Source organism: Pristis pectinata, chromosome 3 (genome assembly GCF_009764475.1).
Source record: "Pristis pectinata isolate sPriPec2 chromosome 3, sPriPec2.1.pri, whole genome shotgun sequence".
Lineage (NCBI taxonomy): Eukaryota > Metazoa > Chordata > Chondrichthyes > Rhinopristiformes > Pristidae > Pristis > Pristis pectinata.
The window spans coordinates 57,391,953-57,412,312 of record NC_067407.1 but is presented as its reverse complement, the minus strand read 5'-3'; the positions used below and the strand labels follow the sequence as shown (position 1 = coordinate 57,412,312).

General features: G+C 42.3%; 1 protein-coding gene across 1 annotated transcript in view; it reads left to right on the top strand.

Annotated features, from left to right (window-relative positions):
* Positions 1 to 856: 856 nt before the first annotated feature.
* Positions 857 to 20,360, top strand: part of rgl1 (ral guanine nucleotide dissociation stimulator-like 1) — a 205,178-nt gene continuing 185,674 nt past the window's right edge. Inside the window, exon 1 of the mRNA XM_052011787.1 lies at positions 857 to 1,093. The gene's annotated coding sequence lies outside the window, so the exon portion shown is untranslated. The remainder of the gene's footprint in view (positions 1,094 to 20,360) is intronic.

Sequence of the window (20,360 nt, the reverse complement as noted above, 5' to 3'; positions counted from 1 at the left end):
ACAGTGAAAAACTTGTCTTGCATACCAATCGTACAGGTCAATTCATTACACAGTGCAGTTACATTGAGTTAGTACAGAGTGCATTGAGGTAGTACAGGTAAAAACAATAACAGAGTACAGAGTAAAGTGTCACAGCTACAGAGAAAGTGCAGTGCAGGTAGACAATAAGGTGCAAGGTCACAAGGTAGATCGTGAGGTCAGAGTCCATCTAATCGTATAAGGGAACCACGCCACCAGTGGAGATAACAGATCCCCTGCCACTGTTTAGGAGGACAATAGGCAAGCTGTTTCCAGGGTCCTGGCCACTATTTATCCCCAAATGAACATCATATTATCTGGCAGTATTCACTGGTGGGAGCACACCGTGTGGAAACTGGAGAGGTATCCACATTACAACAGTGAATACACTTCCACATGACTTCAAAGATAAATGAAAGTAAACAAGAAGTGCAGACGCTAGAAATCTGAAGTAAAAACAGAGAATACTGGAAACACTCAGCAGATCAGGCAGAAAGAGAAGTAGCGTTAACATTTCAGGTGAGAGCCGGTGTAAGGTCCTGGACCTGAAACGTTAACTTCAAATGACTTCAGCAGCTATGAAAAGTGTGACCTAAATCCCAGTCGTTTCTTTTCAATCTCATGGCAGGTGTGCAGTTAATTCCACAAAAGGAATTAACCTTAACTACCTGGCATTGGTATAATTATTAAATTTGGTCCTCCTTTATTATTTATTAACATTACAAACCCCGATAAAATTTTTAAATGCAGAAACCAGCATTGTTTCCCCATAGAACAGGTTAAAATTATTTTCGTTTTGAAAAGAGTATATAAAGTGCTTTGATGGGTCCTAGCTGTTGCTGCTGAATTGTGCTTGGCCTGTCTCTTTAAGTGAGTGCTGTGCACTGCTTCGCTGCGGGCTTGGTAGATGGAAGCAGCAGGCTGCATAGAGCGGCACAGTGGCACCTTGCCCCGCACTGCAGCGCTTAGGAGCTTCAGTCGCAGGGACCGGGGAGAAACAAAAAGACGGCCAGCAAATGAAGGACAAAAGGACGGTCGCTGTCCGCAAGCAATGGAATGCCTCCTTGACCATCAGGTGAGTGTCGAGAAACCTCGCATACTGAAATGGGAAGCAGAGAAGGCGCCTCGGTTCCTTTCCCTCCAATTAAAATTTGGATATCTGCAAATGAACACTTTATTCCAACCAAAAATAAAATTCTCATTGAAGGAGCTGCCCCACAAGACACCAGTTTAGGTTTTTTTTGTTTTTATATAAAATAAAATGCAGGTGGCAAAACTAGCGTTAATATTATTCCAGTGACGGTAATTGAATTAGCCGTTCGATCTGGAGCTGTTTGAGATTTCGTCTGTAATTTCCCTGCTTGCTCACTGAATTTACTCTGGAGTCCGGTAGGCGAGTGCCCTTCAATGCATTGGAACTCGCATCCCGCAATTTGTTAATGCCAACATCCCAACCCAATTAAAAGTTATTCTGGCGACGACTAATCCACCTTTTTGCGATTGAGTTTTTTTAAAAGCTTGTTTGGGCGTAGTGTCGGTGCGCTATACAAAGTCCTTTGTCATTGCACTCTGAATTCAAAATGCACATAACCCCCCAGTTAGTGGCAAGAGGAACACTCTCCCCCCCCCCCCCCCCCCCCCGTGTTTGAAATGCACATCCCAACGCAGAATCGACCAAAATATTCGCTCAACCGGTAGTTATTTAACGGTTGCTCCACGATGGAGTTCGTTTTGAACCGTCCTTGCAACCCAGTGCACGTTGAATTCTGGTAACTTGTTAAGCATAAATTTAAACCTTTAAATGAAACGGATTGCTAACCGATATTTTTGCTTCCACGCATTGACAATTTCTAGCAGTCACTAGAATACACTCACCCTCTAATCATTTAAAAGGACAGCCACCAGTCAGTCTAATTTCTAATGAATCCAGTGACTTTTGGGCGCCCCCTCTTGACAACTTTAAACTGCGATGTTTTTATTCAGCCGGTGGAGGCAGTGTTGGTTGCTTAAGGAATTCTGAATAAGAGCATAGCTATTCAGACGGGCAGTTCTCACCACTCAACCGGGTCATGACTGCTCAGGACCTTGACTCAGTCGGTCATCCCTCTTCTTGCCTCCCACCCAATTATCCTGCACACTTTACAGATACTTTCTGGAACATGGAACAGTACAGCACAGAACAGGCTCTTCGGCCCGCAGTGTTGTGCCGACATAGCTAATTCTTCCTTCCTACAGAATGTCCACATCCCTCTATTTTTCCTCTCATTCATGTGCTCATCCAAGCCCCTCATAAAAGCCCCCAAATGAATTTGCCTCCACCACCCTATCAGGCAATGCCTTCCAGGCATCCACCACTCAGTTTAAAAAAATGTATCCCTCACATCTGTTCTGAACTGACCCCCTCTCACCTTAAATGTATGCTCTCTGGTTTTGGATCGCTAGATCTTCTCAATCATCTGTGGCAATACAAGCCTAATGTTATACCCAGTACTGCTTCCTTTCCCCTTGCAGCACTCTCAAAGGAATTGTTCTCTTTGATCTTCATTGGGTGAATCTTTGAATAACCAGAGAGCTATTAGAATACTTGTTTCTGGGGTGTTCCCAGGCATAATCTTCCTGATAAGCCATCTGCTACCCTGGCCCTGCTCTTTCTTCCCCCTTCCTTCCCATCCCCCCCCCCCCCCTTGTTAATTTTGCCAGTAGGCTTTTGATCAGGATCCATCTCTGGGCTGGGTTGACCCATGTGGCCAGCTCACCCCGTACCTTGTCCCATGGACACTGACTACTGCCAGGATTTGATGAGTGGTCTGGTGTGTTCAGATCTAAGGGCAGCAGTCAAGCTGTGGGGATTGAGCCACACCTGCCTGTCCCTGACCCTAGCTAGTGGCAGAAAATAGAGGAAAGATCAACACAGACAAGAGATTGGAATCTCACAAGAATAAGCAGCCATTAGGCTCTGGAGACTTCAGGGTCATGCCCAATGCCCTGGGATTCATAACCATTGAGATTGATAAACAAATTCAATCCTCTTCCCTTTCAATCCTGGTGCAGGCTCCCACCTTTTGCCTCCACAAGTACAATGTGACCCACTGAGTTATACTAGTGTCCTATCCATTGTTGACGTACAATCTCCTTTACATTGGCAAATGCAGATTGAGTGACAAATTTGCAGAACACCTTGCACCAGTCAGCAAACATTGCACAAGTTTCAAGTCACCTGTATGTTGTTCTGCAACCTAACCTTTAACTTTCGCCTCCTGTGTATTTCAGTGATTTATTTGTTGACTGGGCACAAGCTTCAATTCAACAGCAATTGTCATTTGCGCCTCCTCTTGGACTACTTTGTCTCTTTACTTCACTCATTTCCTCACCTTTTTGCTTTGCAGCATCGTCCACTTGTCTTTCAGTCGTTCCTGTACTCTCCCCTTTTGCTTTTCTTCCCTACCCTAAGCTGTTTAATCAGGACATTTACTCTTTTTCTCCTCATACTGTGACATGAATACTTACTGTTTTTATTTCTGAGATCAATTTGCTTTCATTCCATAACTTACTGTTTTTTGACTGAACAAAACTTTGATCAGCTGAAGTGTTCAAACGCTCTGTCACTCTCACCCTCATCCCTCCAGTAACTCGCACCACAACTGATTCAAACTGACAACCATGCAGTTCACTGACTGTATCTCTTTTTTTAAACAGAATGCGTGCATATTTCCAAGCTAACAGCATAATTCCTAATTTGGTGCTTTCATGTTGCAAAACTCGTGTGAATTTTCTCCCCATTTCAACAAGAATCCTTCACTTTTTTTATTGGGTAGTTTTATGGAAATGGCCTTATTGTACTCCAAAGCAATGCATTTTACCAAGTCATTAACTGTTAATGGCCAAATGGAGAAATATTCTACAATACATCTTGTAGTTAGCAACAAGGTGATTAACTGGTTGATCTACTTTTTAGTGTTCCTAAATCATCAGCTTGTACACTTGGAGAAATGCTGTATGATCTTCAATATTCTTCCCCCCCCCCCAACTCACCCACCCCCTTACCTTGATGTAATCTGTTGAAAGTGATATTCTTCCAGTACAGCACTCGAATACAAGATCCCCCAACATTGGGGGCTGTGATGCTCAACCATTCAAAGTAAAGTAGATTATGTTTGAGCACGAGTGTTGGGGGTTGCTGGAAGCATTTTAAGGGGAAGCAGCCATTGTAGGAGTACAATAGATATGTTTGCCTGGAAATTTGATAGATTAACACTAGGGACTGTGCTTGGCCATTCAAACTGAAGTAAATCCCAGGTGGTGCTTGTGTACAGAATGTTGGCAGTTGCCGACAAATTTGAGGATCAGGGTGGTGTCCAGCAGCAAGGTCCAGTCTTCCTTGGATTCCTCAGCACAGCATTGGGGAAATAGCCAATTGGATAGTCTGCTGAATGGATGACATAAGATCTAAAACTCCATTAATTTCAGTAGTGCTTCTAAGGCTGCAGATTGTAGCAAAAGGAGAAGCTACTTTTTAATATTATTTTGCTTTAACATTTTCACTTACTTTGAAACATTTGTTTAAACATTTTTTGACTTTTCTCGCATTTAAAACAGTTGTTTACCTGAGGAAACATTTCTAAAATCACTGAAGCTTTGCCCCACCTTTGACTTGCCAGGGGTGTTGTGGAGGGAGCCTCGTGTCACCACTGTTATCTGTTTCCATAAATGACCCAATGTGAATGATGGTCATGAACCTGCAGTGTGAAAAGTGGAGGGGGTGTGGTAAGGAAAACATTGAGCTGCTTTGTCTGTGTAATGTGCTGTTAATGTTATATAGATTGCATAATCTGATTTTATTTTTCACTGCCGCATTAGGTCCTCTAATCCCACTTTGTGGGAGAAATTCACCTCCTCCCCCATGATCTGTTACCTAAATCAATTGTCGCTCTCCTGCTCTCCCGCTCTCAGTGGTCCTGGACCCGAGGCATTAATTGTGATTTACTTGGCAGTTCTTGCTGCCCCACAGTCCTCCAAATATTCCCATCAATAGCACAGCCAAAATGCAAGTGGTTAAAAGTAGCCAGAGACTAGCTGTATCTGTACATGACCCGAGGTAGTTAACCCCCACAACAGAGTTGATGCTGTAACGGTGTGACACAGGGAAGCAAAACAGCTGGCCACAGCATCTGTGAACAGTAGAATTGATTTTTGTTTTTGCTGGCAATTCTCCCAGAAATGCCAAAAATTAAAGTTTGATCTCAAAGACCATTTGTATATCTTTTTTCAAAAAACTCATGTTTTTGAGATTTTTTTTTCTTTACATCTTTTTGTAAAGAGGAAAATGAGGAAGGAGCCATGTAGGGCTGTTTGACTAATGTTTAAAATGTGTTGTTCTCACTCTTATTGCATTGGCCAGGCATTCTGCCCAAGGATGGACCATTGGTGGTAGTGTAACAGCAGGACAATTTAAATCTGGTTAAGCCAGTAAAGCAACTTGCATGGATGCCTATCAAATCTAGTGTAGTGGTTAGCGTAATGCTATTACAGCACCAGCGACCTGGGTTCAATTCTAGCCACTGTCTGTGAGGAGTTTGTACATTCTCCCCATGTCTGTGTGGCTTTCCTCTGGGTGCTCCAGTTTCCTCCCACATTCCAAAAGTGTTCGGGTTAGGAGCTGTGTGGATGCTATGTTGGTACCAGAAGTGTGGTGACACTTGTGGGATGCCCTCAGAACACATGCAAAAGATGTACATTGAAACACGTAGTGAAATACAGGTGAATAATAAAGGTATCTTGTTTCCTCCTTGGAGAACAGTTTGGAGTGAAACTTTTTATAATATCCCAACTTGCCCAGAGAGGTGTATGTTAATGCACTGGGATAAATGGAAGACATTCTGTGCAGTTTTTTTCGCTGATTGCAATTGGAACAATGTTATAGTACAGAACTGAGTTTCATTTTGTAAAAACACAAGACCCCAAATCAAAATTTGAGCCCAATGGTTATAATCACTGATGGGAAGGTTCCATAACGAAATGCTTCAACTTTTTGCAGTACCTCTTATTAGATTGCAAGTCTTAATCATTGATGACCTCACAATATGTGTGGCTGATGACCTCACAGTGCCTTAAATCCATCTTCATGAGAAGTGTCTTGGCTTTGGCAATGTGGCAGCACGTGATCTCGCAAATGGGCACGTGATAGCCCAACTATCAGACAAGAAGCACAAACGGCCTACGTTTCAGTCTTCAGCTAGCAAATACTAGAGATGAAAGAAACAATCTTTATTGGAATAAATCAATAACCCCAAGCAAGGGAGGGGAAAGGCAGAAACGTATGGAGAAAGCTGCACAGGCTGAAGAGAGAAGATTCAAGGTAGTTCTGAACCTGTGTGACAGCCGGTGTTTGGCATTTTAAAGAAACAAAACTTAATTCGAATGTGGTTACAATACGCTGAGAGGTAACAGAAATGGGAGTAAGAGATAGATTTGGTCAAGAGGATGTGTGGCTCTTAACTAGGGTATCATGTTTCAGATGAAACATTAAATTGTTGCTCCATCTGCCCTTGATTGGGTATGGAGATCCTATGGCCGTATGTTGAATGTCATAGTTTAAGTTTGGGACCAGTTGATGGAATCCAACCAATGTTGTTGCAGTTGTTCCCATTGTCCCTTGTCCACTTACCCATCATTTCCATAAATGGATAGCTCATTCTCTGTGCTCGGTTCCACAATTTGGAATTCCCTATTTGATTTCTTGACAATAATCTTCCGTATTATTAAAATCCCACATTAGCCCCAAACTTTGACATTCCTTGGAATTCTTGTACAGACACGTAACTTAATATGAATATGCTACAAATTGGGGCATGTAACATTACCTATGCTGTGTGGGATGTCCGAAGCCCATAGAAGCAATGCAACACTGAAGTGTAGTGAGACTGAATTTGGGAGCAAACTGAACAGTGAGTTTGAGGATGTGGGCTGAAGGGCTGGAGCAGGTAAAGTATAACACATGAAAGGGTATGATGGGGACAACACTGAAAGGGTAGGGAGGGGGGAATCTAATGGACAGATGTACAGAATTCAAGTTGGTGGATGTTAAACTTTGCATGCTGTACTAAATAAAGTAAGAACATTGAACATGGTATTATGAGGAATAAATCCTTTGTATAACATTTTAATCTGGCCCCAGTTCTAAGGAGTTGGCAATCTCTTTCTGTGCCATAGGTTTGGATTTTGAGGTAAATTTTCATTTGGTTTTAATGATCTTTTATTAATGTGTTTGCATAGTTTTAATTGGGTTGATTTCATTTGCCTTTTTCTCTCCTCATCCATGTTTTTTGTTCCATTGTAGTCTTTCAAATTCAAATATTTACATCCTTATTCTTAATTTCACACTCTTTTATGCATAAAACAGTCACTTGTGCATAGCTCTCCAGCCAGAACAGTGAAGTATCCATAAATACTATGTAGCTTTAATTAGCATACAAGCCTGAGGGTTTGTTAGCTGTATATTCTCTGCCTCCATCCATGACCAGTGTTGCTGTACTGTGATAACTATGCCAGATGATGCATTCTTTCCTCCTCTTGCAGATCACAAGGACCACTGCACTTTTTTTTGCTGCATTGCAGAGATGATTAAACCAGAAGTACCTTAATTGAAACACTTACTCATTTTTGTGTAACTTTACTGCAGCAGATTGAATCGGGTATAATTAAAAGTTGTGGCAAATTATTGCAAAGACAGATTGTTTAAATTTATCATCTGTTTCAGCTTGGCTCTCTAGAGTAGCTTTAAATAAATTGTTAGACTTGCTAGCAATTTAGTGATGAAATATGTCTGAACTTCTGGCCCTGCAGATGGCATCTATCTCTTTTGGGTATTGTATATTTTTGTGCATAGTGTCATTAGGCTATAGTGTTTATTTTTATTCTTCAAAAATGGTTTTAAACAAAATCTTGTCACTTCTAATGCATATATAATTACCTTGGCTTTTGCTGTTTAACATAGAACGTGGAACATTACAGCACAGCACAGGCCATTCCTCCCCCACCCCCCAAAACTAACTTGCCCCTGACATCCTTCCTTTTCTCTCTTCCTCCAATCACCTTAAAATTATGCACACTTGTTGGCCATTTTCACCCTGGGTAAAAGTCTGACTGTCCATTCAATCGATGCCTCATCTTGTACAGCTCAAGTCACCTCTCATCCTCTTTCTCTCCAAAGAAAGAAGCCCTAGCTCGCTCAACCTATCCTCATCAGACAGGCTCTCCAATCCAGGCAGCATCCTGGTAAAACTCCTCTGTACCCTCTAAAGCTTCCACCTCCTTTCTATAATGAGGTGACCAGAACAGAACACAATACTCCAAGTGCTGTCTAACCAGAGTTTGAGTTGCAACATTACCTGGTGGCTCTTGAACTCAATACCTGGACTAATGAAGGCCAACACACCATATGCCTTCTTAACAACCCTATCAATGTGCTTGGCAACCTTGAGGGATCTATGGATGTGGACCCCCAAGATCCCTCTGTTCCTCCACACTGCTAAGAGTCCTGCTATTAACCTTGTATTCTGCCTTCAAATTCTATCTTCCAATGTGTATCACTTCACACTTTTCCAGGTTGAACTCCATTTGCCACTTCTTAGCCCAGCTCAGCATCCTATCGATGTCCTGTTATAACCTACAGCAACCTTCTACACTTTCCACAACACCTAACCTTCATGTCATCTGCAAACTTGCCAAACCACCCTTCCACATCCTCATCCAAGTCACTTATAAAAATCACAGAGCAGGGTCCCAGAACAGATCCCTACAGGGTACCACAGGTCGCCAACCTCCAGGCTGAACATGCTCCATCTACCACCACCCTCTGTCTTCTATGGGTGAGCCAATTTTGAATCCACACAGCCAAGTTTCCCTGGATCCCATGCCTCCTGACTTTCTGAATAAGCCTTCCATGAGGAACCTTATCAAATGCCTTACTAAAATCCATGTACACTACATCCACTGCTCTACCTTCATCAATGTGCTTTGCCACATCCTCAAAGAATTCAATCAGGCTTGTGAGGCACAACATGCTGACTGTCCCTAATCGGCCTATGCTCCTCCAAGTGCCCATAAATCCTGTCTCAAAGAATCTTCTCCAGTAATTTGCCCACCACTGAAATAAGACTAGCTGGTCTGTAATTCCCAGGGTTACTCCCTTAAACAAAAGAACAATATTTGCCACCCTCCAATCATCTGGCACTACTCCTGTGGCCAGTGAGGATGCAAAGATCGTTGCGGAAGGCACAGCAATCTCTTCCCTCGCTTCCCATAATAACCTTAGATATATCCCATCTGGCCCCAATGACTTATCTATCCTAATGGTTTTCAAAAGTTCCAGCACATCCTCTTTCCTCAAGTTGACATGCCCTAGCATATCAGCCTGTTGTATGCCATCTACACAAACGTCAAGGTCTCTTTCACTGGTGAATACTGAAGCAAAGTATTCATTAAGGACCTCTCCTACCCCTTTCGACTCCAGGCACATGATTCCTCTTTTATCCCTGATCAGTTCTACCTTCACTCTAGTCATCCTCCTATTCTTCACGTGTAGAATGCCTTGGGGTTTTCCTTGATCCTACTCACCAAGGACTTCTCATGCCCCCTTCTAGCTCTCCCAAGTCCATTCTTAAGCTCCCTCCTGACTACCTTGTAACTCTCTGATCCATGCTTTCTAAACCTCGAGTAAGTTTCTTTCTCTTGACAAGATATTCTACATTTCTTGACAACTGTTGTTCCTTCACTGTACCATCCTTGCCCTGCCTCATTGGGACAAACCTATCCAGAACCCCATGTGAGTACTCCCCAAACAACCTTCACATTTCCACTGCACTTCCCCAAGAACATCTGTTCCCAATTTACGCTCCCAAGTTCCTGCCTAATAGCATCATAATTTCCCCCTCCTCTAGTTAAATACTTTCCCATATCATCTGCTCCTATCCCCCTCCAAGGCAATGGTAAAGGTTATGGAGTTATGGTTACTGTCTCCAAAATGCTCTCCCACCAGGAGATCTGAAACCTGATCAGGTTCATTGCCTAGTACCAGGTCCAGAATGGCCTCTCTTCTAGTCAGCCTGTCCACATACTGTGTCAGGAATCCTTCAAACTCTGCCCCATCTATTCCCTTTACACTAAGGAGGTGCCAATCAATATTAGGAAATCTGAAATCACCCATGACGACAACCCTGTTACTGCTGCACCTTTCCAAAATCTGCCTCCCAATCTGCTCCTAAGCATTTCTGCAGCTATTAGGGGTCTGTAGAATACTCCCAATAGAGTGATTGCTCCCTTCCTGTTTCTGACTTCCACCCACACTGACTCAGTAGATGCATCCAGGACAAGATCCCTTTCTACAGCTGTGACACTGTCTCTGATCAGCAAAGCCACTCCCCCACCTCTTACCTCCATCCCTGTCCCTATTGAAACATCTAAACCCCAGAATATCCAGCAGCCATTCCTGCCCTTGCGACTGCCAAGTCGCTGTAATGGCCACCACATCATAGTTCCATGTACTTGCCCATGCTCTAAGTTCATCAGCCTTGTTCCTGATACTTGCATTAGAGTAGACACATTGCAGTCAGTTGGATTGGCTGAAATTTTGCCCTTTCAATTGCCTATCCTTAGTCTTTCTACATGCTGCATCTACTTGTACAGTAAATGAACAAACCTCTGACCTATCACTCTGGTTCCCATCTCCCTGCCAACCTTGCTTAAGCCCTCCCCAACTGGTTCTCCTCCAGTTCAGTTGTAAGCTGCCCCTTTTGTACAAGTTGTACCTTCCCCAGAAGAGATCCCAATGATCAACAAACCTGAAACCCTGCACTAACTCCTGAGCCATACATTCATCTACCAAATCAACCTATTCTTACCCTCACTGGTGTGTGGCACAGGCAGCAATCCAGAGATTACTACCCTCAAGGTCCTGCTTTTCTGAAAGTTGAAGTTGGAAAGCTACATACCACAAACTGAGAATAATGTAGTCAGTGCCAGTAAATTGATTTCTCTTGTAAAAATATTTGTAATATTACACATCAAAAAACTTTTGATCCAGGACAAGTGAGAAAGGTTTGTATAAACGTGGGGAAACTGAAAACAAAATAAGGGTTTTGAAATTAAACACAAAATGCTGGAAACTTTCAGCAGGTCAGGCAGTGTTGGTGGAACGAAACCCTTCATAAGAGTTTTCAAAGGAAAAGCAAAGTACATATGAGTTATGGATTGGTGCAGCAACCCTGACCTGAATCTCTGAAGGCTGTAGTTCAAAGGATTTGAATGCAGTCTGGTTCAATGCACCACGAAGGAAGTGCTGCACAGTCTGAGGTGCCAGATTTAAGTTGGCAAGTTGAAATGATGCTCTCCTTTCAGACAGACATGTGTGATCCCAGGGAGCTGTTTGAGGAGACCTACCCAATATTGTCTCCTTGTTCAACTAAAACTGGTTATCATGCAGTGGTTTCACAAAAGCTTTCTCAGAGCAAATTGATTGTTATAAATGGGGGATAGGAACATTTGACTGCTCTTAATGTTTTTTAGGCTGTGAGGTGCAAGTCCTTTCAGAATAGCTGTGCTCAATGGATATGAGTAGTTTCTGTACTACTTGTAAGAAAGTAAATGCAGTTGTTGCTTTTAAGCCACTTGGAGATGGTGCTATCATGAAACAAAAGTACAGCCTATGTCTGGGTCAAGAACACCTGATTTATGGACCCCCCCCCCCCCCACAATAAATGAACAAGCTCTATATTAAACTCCAGTCTGATATGAGTATGTCTTTGAGTTTATTCCTACAGGGATGGTTTAGTGTGGATTTTTTTGTAATGCTCGCCACAGAGGGAAACCTCCAGATTGGTTGGGGAGGGTAGAGAGCAGATCAGTTTGTGCTGAATGGGTAGCATGGTCATGGAGAAAATGATTGAAATTTCCACTTCATTTAATGAAGGGAGTGGGTTATAAAGCTGCAAATATATTCATAACTTCGAGTTGTCTATTCTAGAAATGTCTAATTTTGCTTGTAAATAAGTCAAAGGCCACATTGAATTTAATTGGGGGGGGGGGGGGGGGTGGTGGTGGGCGTGAAATCTTGAAACTCCAGACCTGAAGGTTTAAATTTTATTCAGGTAACTTCCTGACAACTAATTGCAACAATGATTTGAAGATTGGTCAAATGTGAACTGATCTGAGATGGCATTGATTTTGTGAAAGATAGATGGTGTCCAATTTAATTGCAGTTTTTTTTGAGGTAACATGAATAAATGTAGATGGTGTCCATGAAAATTATCCTCATTAACTTTTGAGGACCTTTGAAGTAGACTCATTAAAATCAAATTGGAAGTAACTTGAACACCTTGAAATATATAATGGAACTGTAGTGATGAAGTTTCATTCCCTTAACCAGTGATGTGGTGCTCTTCTGATATTGGGACTGACCTCAACTTTCAGTGACTTGAATGAAAGAACAGAACATGTTGTACTCAATGTCACAAGTAATAAGTTGGGATACATTGCAATTTGTGTGAAATTTAGCAGGAAGTTGTGAAGGGAATTAGATTAAATGGGTTGCAAATCCTGATGGTGTTCAGTATGGGGAATTCTGAGGCTCTCTGCTGGATCCAAAAGAGAAAGTGGATCACTCGAGCACGAAAGATGTGTTTGAACAGTATATATTTAAGAATAAAGGGAGGCAAAGTTCTGTTTCCCTTTTGAAGAGTTCAGAAATTCAAAGTTGGGAAATTAAGGTTCTGTTTTACAAATCCTTGGCCAGATTTGGGTGTGCAATCTCTGGAGATATTGGGTGTGCAATCTCTGGAGATATTGGGTGTGCAATCTCTGGAGATATGGGTGTGCAATCTCTGGAGATATTGGGTGTGCAATCTCTGGAGATATTGGGTGTGCAATCTCTGGAGATATTGGGTGTGCAATCTCTGGAGATATTGGTTTTTGTGCAATAGTTTTATCAAAATGATACAGTGACTTTTTCCAGGGCAGGCTGCATGTTTTTTTAATTGAATTTCCTTGAGCCTGGAGCCAGTTGATGCTTCATGTAAAGTATTTGATGGTGCAGAGAAATAACCTCTTGTGGTGGAGAAATCTATAATTGAGGTTAGAATCACAGTGAGCTGAGCTATCTGAGTGAAAACCTGTAGCTGCCAATAGATTGAATGTTGGGCCATTTGATAATTTCAAGATTAGATTCTGGGGGGGGGGGGGGCGGGGAGGGGAATGGGGTTGCAAGGCATCAGTGATCTTTGGGTAAGAGTGGGTATCACAAGGGCTATATCTCCATTTTTGCCAAAATGCAAACTGTAGAAAGGAATCATCCAACCCCAATAAATTATTTGTAATTGTGGTTACTCTTTGCACAATTTGTTGCAGCTGTACTATGAAATGTGCTTTTTTCCAGTCTGACTGGAAAAGATACTACAGTCTTAAGGCTGACAGAATAAATTATGGGAGAAGTTTGGGTGGCAAAAATTGTGGCTGAAATTTTCTGCTTGCATCAAGTGGAATATATGAATTTTTAATTCCTGCCAGAATGATCAAATTGGCTGCAGTTTCTAAATTTGGTTGGCCATCCTCCCATGAAGTTAATTTGAATGACTATGCAATCATTGAAGCACCATTGAAACATTCATTGCCTCACCACCAGTACATGTTTCACTGCAGTTGCTCGCCCAGGCTCCCCTGACAGCAGCTCCTCAACTTGCTTCCTCAACCACTAGAAAGATGAGGGGAACAGGCACATGGAAATGATATCACCTGACCTTCTTGCCATCATGTTTGTACTTCATCTTCTCTGGGTCTAAATCCTGAAGTGTCCACAGCACTGTTGGAATACCTCACTGGAAGGACTGCAGTCCAGGGTGGTTCACCACTATTTTATGAAAGGCAAATTGGGACAGGCAATAAATGCTGTGCTTACAGGAGATGCCCAGAAACAATTGAGTTGGGCATAGTAGAAATGACTAACAAACTGCTGCAGCATTTCTGTCTCTTAATTTTAATGGTAAATTTAAATCTCATTCACTTACACTTACACTAACAACTAAAGCACCATATTATTTGAGTTGGTGTTGAATTGTTGGCTGCCCTCCATCTCCTCTCCCCCATGTGTTCTCTAACAACACTAAATCAACTAAATTCCCCATTTGATTTCCAAATTAAATTTGGTTCCAGGGCAAGATGCAGAAACATTTCTTCTGTTAAGTAGTCCTTTGTTGCATTACCAGCATGTTACTGTGTTGTGAATATTAAAACACTATTCTGGGGTTGTATATTTTATAAACTTTTAACCCAAATGTATTGTCACAATTGATTTTTCTCCACTACATTGTGTGTAGTTTTGGTTGCCCTGTTATAGGAAAGATATTAAACTGGAAAGAGTGCAAAGAAGATATGCATGGATGTTCGAGGGCCTGTGTTGTATGGAGAGGTTGGGCATGCTAAGACTTTGCTCCTTGGAGCATGGGAGATTGAGAGGTGACATTTATAGAGGTGTATAAAATCATGAGGGGCATAGAATGAATGCACATAATCTGTTTCCCAGGAAATGGAACCAAAAACTAGAAGGGCAGAGGTTTAAGGTGAGAAGTGAGATTTTAAACACGAGTGGCAACTTCATGTAGAGGATGAGGTGTGTATATGGAATGAGCTGCCAGAGGAAGTGGTTGAGGCAGGAAAAGTAGTAAATTCAAAGGACATTTGGATAAGTATGTTTGGGGGGGGGGGGGGGGGTTTGCGCTGTTAGAGTGATGTGCTGGAGGGCCTGTTCCATGCTCTATTGCTCTGACTCTACATACTTCCAATAGTCCCAAAGATTGAATATTTAAAAGTAATAAAGAAACCCCTTGAAGCTCTTAATTGCACTATTTGTTCAACATTTTATTTTTTAAAAACTCTCCAACTTTGACTTGTTGCTGTGACTATGGAAAGGGGCAGGGTAACTTGCTGAGCTTGATGCTTTTTTTGGCCTGAAACTGCACATTTAAATTGTGCAATACCAGCAGAATGTTCCTTCCATAAATTATTTCCTGCGTAATGAATGTGGGTTGGGATGAGCAGCCTAGAATGTGGAGGAATAGTTGGGTGTGGGTGGGGAAGGGAAGAGGGAAATGGAACCAGGAGTGTGGAATAGAAAGGAGTAGAACTTTAGGTTCGTGATTCTGTGGAGGTTTAAATAATCAATGCCAATTCCAGCCCATCATTGGTAACAGCTACCCATGCAACCAATCACACTTCACCTTTCCCTTCTACCTTAAGTGGTTGTATTGTCATCTGGCAGCACAGACCTGAACAGCTAGTCAAGTATGGATTGGATACTAAAACACTTTGGTCTGCTAAGTACACCAATCCACTTATTTCAGCAACATCTAGTGATGTACTACTGTGATTTTTGTTTTCCCAAATTAACTACCTTTCAATCAGCAAATGTTATCCCTGTGCCATTGTGGACTCAGAACTGCTAGAGATTAAAGTTCACTCATTACACAGGACTTCAAGCAGGGACCAGGAGAAACATTTCACACCTACTGGCAGAGAATATTGGGGGAAACTGGCTGAGAAGCTGTTGGTTTGCTTTCTGGGATTTTAAAAACAGCATATGTTGTTTTTCTTAATCTATGGCACGTGGATGCCACTTACAATACCAGCATATATTGATGAAAAACCACAATGATGCTGGAGGAACTCAGCAGGCCAGGCAGCATCTGTGGAGAAAAGCAGGTGGTCAACGTTCAGGTCGGGACCCTTCAGGACTGAAGATAGGAAAAGGGAAGCCCAACATATAGGAGGAAAACCTGCTAAAGTCCTGTGTAATGAGTAAATTTTAATCTCAAAGTTCTGAGTCCACAATGGTGCAGGGATAATGTTTGCTGATGAAAAGTGGTTAATTTGGGGAAAAACAATTATCACAGTTGCACACTTAAATTTTATTTACAGCGTGATAGAGGGACAAAAGAGGGAGGTGGGCTGGGCACAGGGAGGTGATAAGTAGATGCAGTAAGAGATGGTGATGGGCAGGTGTGGGGAGGTGGGGAGAGCAGATCCACTGGGGGATGAGTCAAAGGTAAGGAGAGAAGGGGGGAAAAATGCCTAGAAAAAGGAAGAAGAGGAGAAGCATGGTTGGAGGGGGTTTGTGGGGAAGGAGGGTGGGGGTTACTTTAAAGTGGGAGAATTCAAATTCAATGTTCATGCTGACGGAAAATGAGGTGCTGTTCCTCTGGTTTGTGCTTGGAATTCTCCTGGCAGTGGAGAATCTGCTTTCCCTCATATATATTATGTTTTCCCCTTTTTCTTTCTCCTGTCCTGACCCAAAACGTTGACTGCCTGCTTTTCTCCACGGATGCTGCCTGGCCTGCTGAGTTCCTCCAGCATCATAGTGTTTTTCATCCAGATTCCAGCATCGACAGTCCTTTGTTTCACCAGCATTTATTGCTCATTTCTGAATTGGGGTGACAGCTGGAGATGCAGCAACTGGGAAAGGATGGCTGACTTCCTTTAAGGATATTGGGGAATCTGATACTTTAAGGGAATCCAGCAGTTTCATGTGTACTGTTATGGAGCTTGGCTTAAAGTTTAAATCCTAACACTTACTTCCCCCTCTTCAGCTATCATGCTGGGATTCGAGCTCTGGTATCTGCATCAAGTTTCTGGCTGCTCATCCAGTTACATTTGATTTGCTACTCTGCTGTTAACCAGTTGGTTGTAAAATGTTTCTCCTGACACCTACTTAAAGTCCTGTGTAATGAGTAAATTTTAATCTCAAAAGTTCTGAGTCCGCAATGGTGCAGGGATAATGTTTGCTGATTGAAAAGTGGTTAATTTGGGGAAAGCAATTATCACAGTTGCACACTTAGATTAAATTTTATTTACAGCGTGGTAACAGGCCCTTCCGGCCCAACAAGTCCACGCCGCCCATTTTAAACCCCCAAATTAACCTACCCGTACGTCTTTAGAATGTGGAAGGAAACCAGAGCACGCAGACACAAGAGAATGTACAAACTCCTTACAGACAGCGACGGGAATCGAACCCCGATGGCTGGCACTGTAATAGCGTCGCGCTAACCGCTACGCTACCATGCCAATGTTGCTGAAGTAGACTGGTGTATTTATAGGCCAAGGTGTGTTAATATCTAATCCATACTTGTGACTGAGGAGCAGTGGGATGGAAAGAAGCATGATGCCGATTTGACTATCTGGGCATTTGGAGAGGAATTTCCTTATTTGGCCTGGTTTTTTTTTTCCTGGTCTCCTGAGATATTGCATGGTTATGCAGGAAAATAGAAACACTGTGGTGCTCTGGCCTTTTGTGTGGAGCAGGTTTCATGGACCAGCTGGTATTTCCTCCCCATTTCATGTTTGTATCCTTCCATGCTCTGCTTGGTTGGAGAGTGCAGGGAAAGACGTGGTGTTTGAGATTATAGTTTGGTTCATTCATCAGTTGAAAGGCCACTGGATTGTAACATTGTCTGCAGTCTGAGTTTGCTGGTAATCTTTAGTCTGGTTTGTGCATTGCTGTTTCTGTTAAATTGTGATTGCTGGTAGAACTGCCTCCACAGGCAGGAAAATCCAGATCATGGTGCTATAACCGTGAAGCTTGACTGTTTGGGAGTGCAATCAGGAAGTACTACTTCATAACACAGAAGTTGTGCCTGTCCAGTTTCATAGTTCATCCATATTTTTTGTCTCTTTTATGCTTTCCAGTCTATGGCCATAAGGGAAACTGGGGAATGAACCTGCAGATTAGATCAACTGTAATCCAAACGTAGTGGTACAAGCATGAGGGTTTCAATGGCCTATTTTGTTTACTCTGTATTCTGCTGTAAAATCTTTTCCCTCCCTGCCACCCCCCCTCCCCCACTGAACTCTATTTCCTCAACTCCTGTTTTTTTTGCAGTAAGATCTTGTGTTTGCCGTTCTTTCTTTCACCGTGGTATAATTTGTATTGTCATCTGTACCTGTGGTGCTGCTGCAAGCGTGTTTTTCATTGTACTGTACCTCACTGTACTTGTGCACATGACAATAAGCTTGAACTGTAGGATATTCAAAGTCCATGGACCAAAGGTAAGAGATGTGTTTGAAACCTAGAGGACTTTGTCATTCTGCATCACTCCTCTTCAATGGATCAAAGGGTACATCATTCTTGTGGGAAGCTACTATGTTTGGCATGGTGGATTGAAATGTGGTGTTGCCTGCATATCCCATGTCAATGTTGGCCATGTTTAGACTTGCCACTCAATGAAAATAGCTTGAACGTTGTATACTTGTGGCATTTCTCATCAGATGTGGGGGGGGGGGGGGGGAATTGAATCTATTTGAGCAAAATCCTATTTTGTACAACTTGTTCCATTACCTGCTTCTCCAACGTCCCAAGTTTTCAAATGTTGGAAATCATTGTAAATTGTTTGGAAGTGAGAAGTATTGTGTGGGGTCATAATAAATGATTGATTGTTAGTAATTGATAGCATTTGTGCATTGTATATAATGCATTTAAATGAAGCTCTACTACAGCAACAAATGATTGACTGGAGTTGCTTGGGTTTGTTGACCATGGTACCAGATAGCAAATCTCCACCTCTTGGCATGCACTGTTTGCCCAGCAGAGGGCACCATTAGTTCACTGAAATCTATAAGTTTGTAGCTGTGTAATTTGTAAACTCTCATAGACACTGAGCTGAAGGTTATTGAGCTATTTTGGGTGAGCGATAGCAAAGTAAGTGTTCTAACACTTGACAGGTTTAATTATTAGAGGGGCAGGGTGGGAAACAGGAAATACCTTTCTGAAGTCTGATTCACTTCACTTTATCACTGCAATCAGAAGATGAATCACCCCTGTGCTGCTTCACTAGAAGACTGCATGAGCAGAACACTTAGTAAGTCTGCTGCCCACTCAAAATCCTGCAGTGTTATCACCTTTCAATCAAACTCTGCTACTACTGTAGCAGCCATTCCAGGGACTCTGATGCTTGTTATTTTTACACCCTTTGTGCTGATCTGTAATCGTGCTTCGGGTGGGAGTTTGAGTAGAATCCTGGTTTTTTTTTCTGACGCACATTGTATGATTCACTCCCTGCCCAAAAGTGCCATTTATCAGAAGGATTGCAATAGTTCAAGATGCCACCCCCAAGTGCAGTAAGATATGGGGAATAAGTGCTGGCTTTGCCAGTAACAGCTGCATCTCAAATTAAGTTTTAAAACAATAGATTTCATTCTCTGGATTGCAGCTCCTTCTTTCTGTTCTGTCAGGAAATGAAGAAAAACTCTGCTTGATGGAATTGTGTTAAACACAAAGGTTGTTGGCAATCAATAATCATAGCCCTAGGAAAGCACCATAGCAATTCTTCAGGGCTGTTCATGAATGTCTTTTGGGTGCTTCACAATGTGAAGAGGATGTTCACTGATGGCAGTGTTCCATTCTATTTGGAACTCCAAAAAAAATTAAACAGCCCACACCTGCAACCTTGACAGTCTGAAAGCAACCATTTCTCCTTTATATGCAGACAAATGAGCCAAATCCCCTAATTGTCAGTATTCTGGATTTGCCATTACTCAAACTTGGCTGGATTTGCTACGTGCCCACTGACTTCAGAGGCAGGTATCCTACAGTGGTTAGTGCACCTCCCTACTCCCCAAAGCCTTTCCAGTAGCTGTGCATCTAATGTGATGGAAAACTTCTTCCTTTTTTCTCTGCTGGTTGAGTGCAGGTACAACCATACCTTGAAGTTCAGTCTAGGACTAAGTAGCCTGGCTGATTAGGAATCAATCTCCAACTTAAACATTTCCCTCACCACTGCTGTGTGGCTGCAGTTTGTGCCATCTACAAGATGTGCTTAACAATCCACCCAAGCAGTTTTGATAGTACAGTTCAAGACCATTACCACTAGAAGAAGGGAAGCAGACATGACAGTACTGTAATCTCCATGCTGGGCTGTAGACTTTCTCCATTAATTGCTTATCCAAATACTAGAATGCCTTATTTGACTTGACTGTAAGAGTACCTGCAGTGGGTAAGAGTTGCAACTTCTCAAAGGCAATCTATCATGGATTGCCTAAATCCTGTCCTTGCCGACTCGTGTATGAACAGTGAAAATAGTAGCTTTCAACCTAAATGTGTTTAAAACTGTCTCAAACAAGTGTAATGTGGAGGGCTACTTGAGATTTTTGCTATCAGGTTTGTGTACACTTTTACCCCCTCTGTCTCCACCACATCTCTCCTGGAAGTATTCATCCACTTGGGATCTGTGCTTGATTTTAAATCCTGCTGTGTATTTTTAAAAAAACTGTTTCACCCTACTTTTGGCAGGCACAGTGGTGTAGCAGTT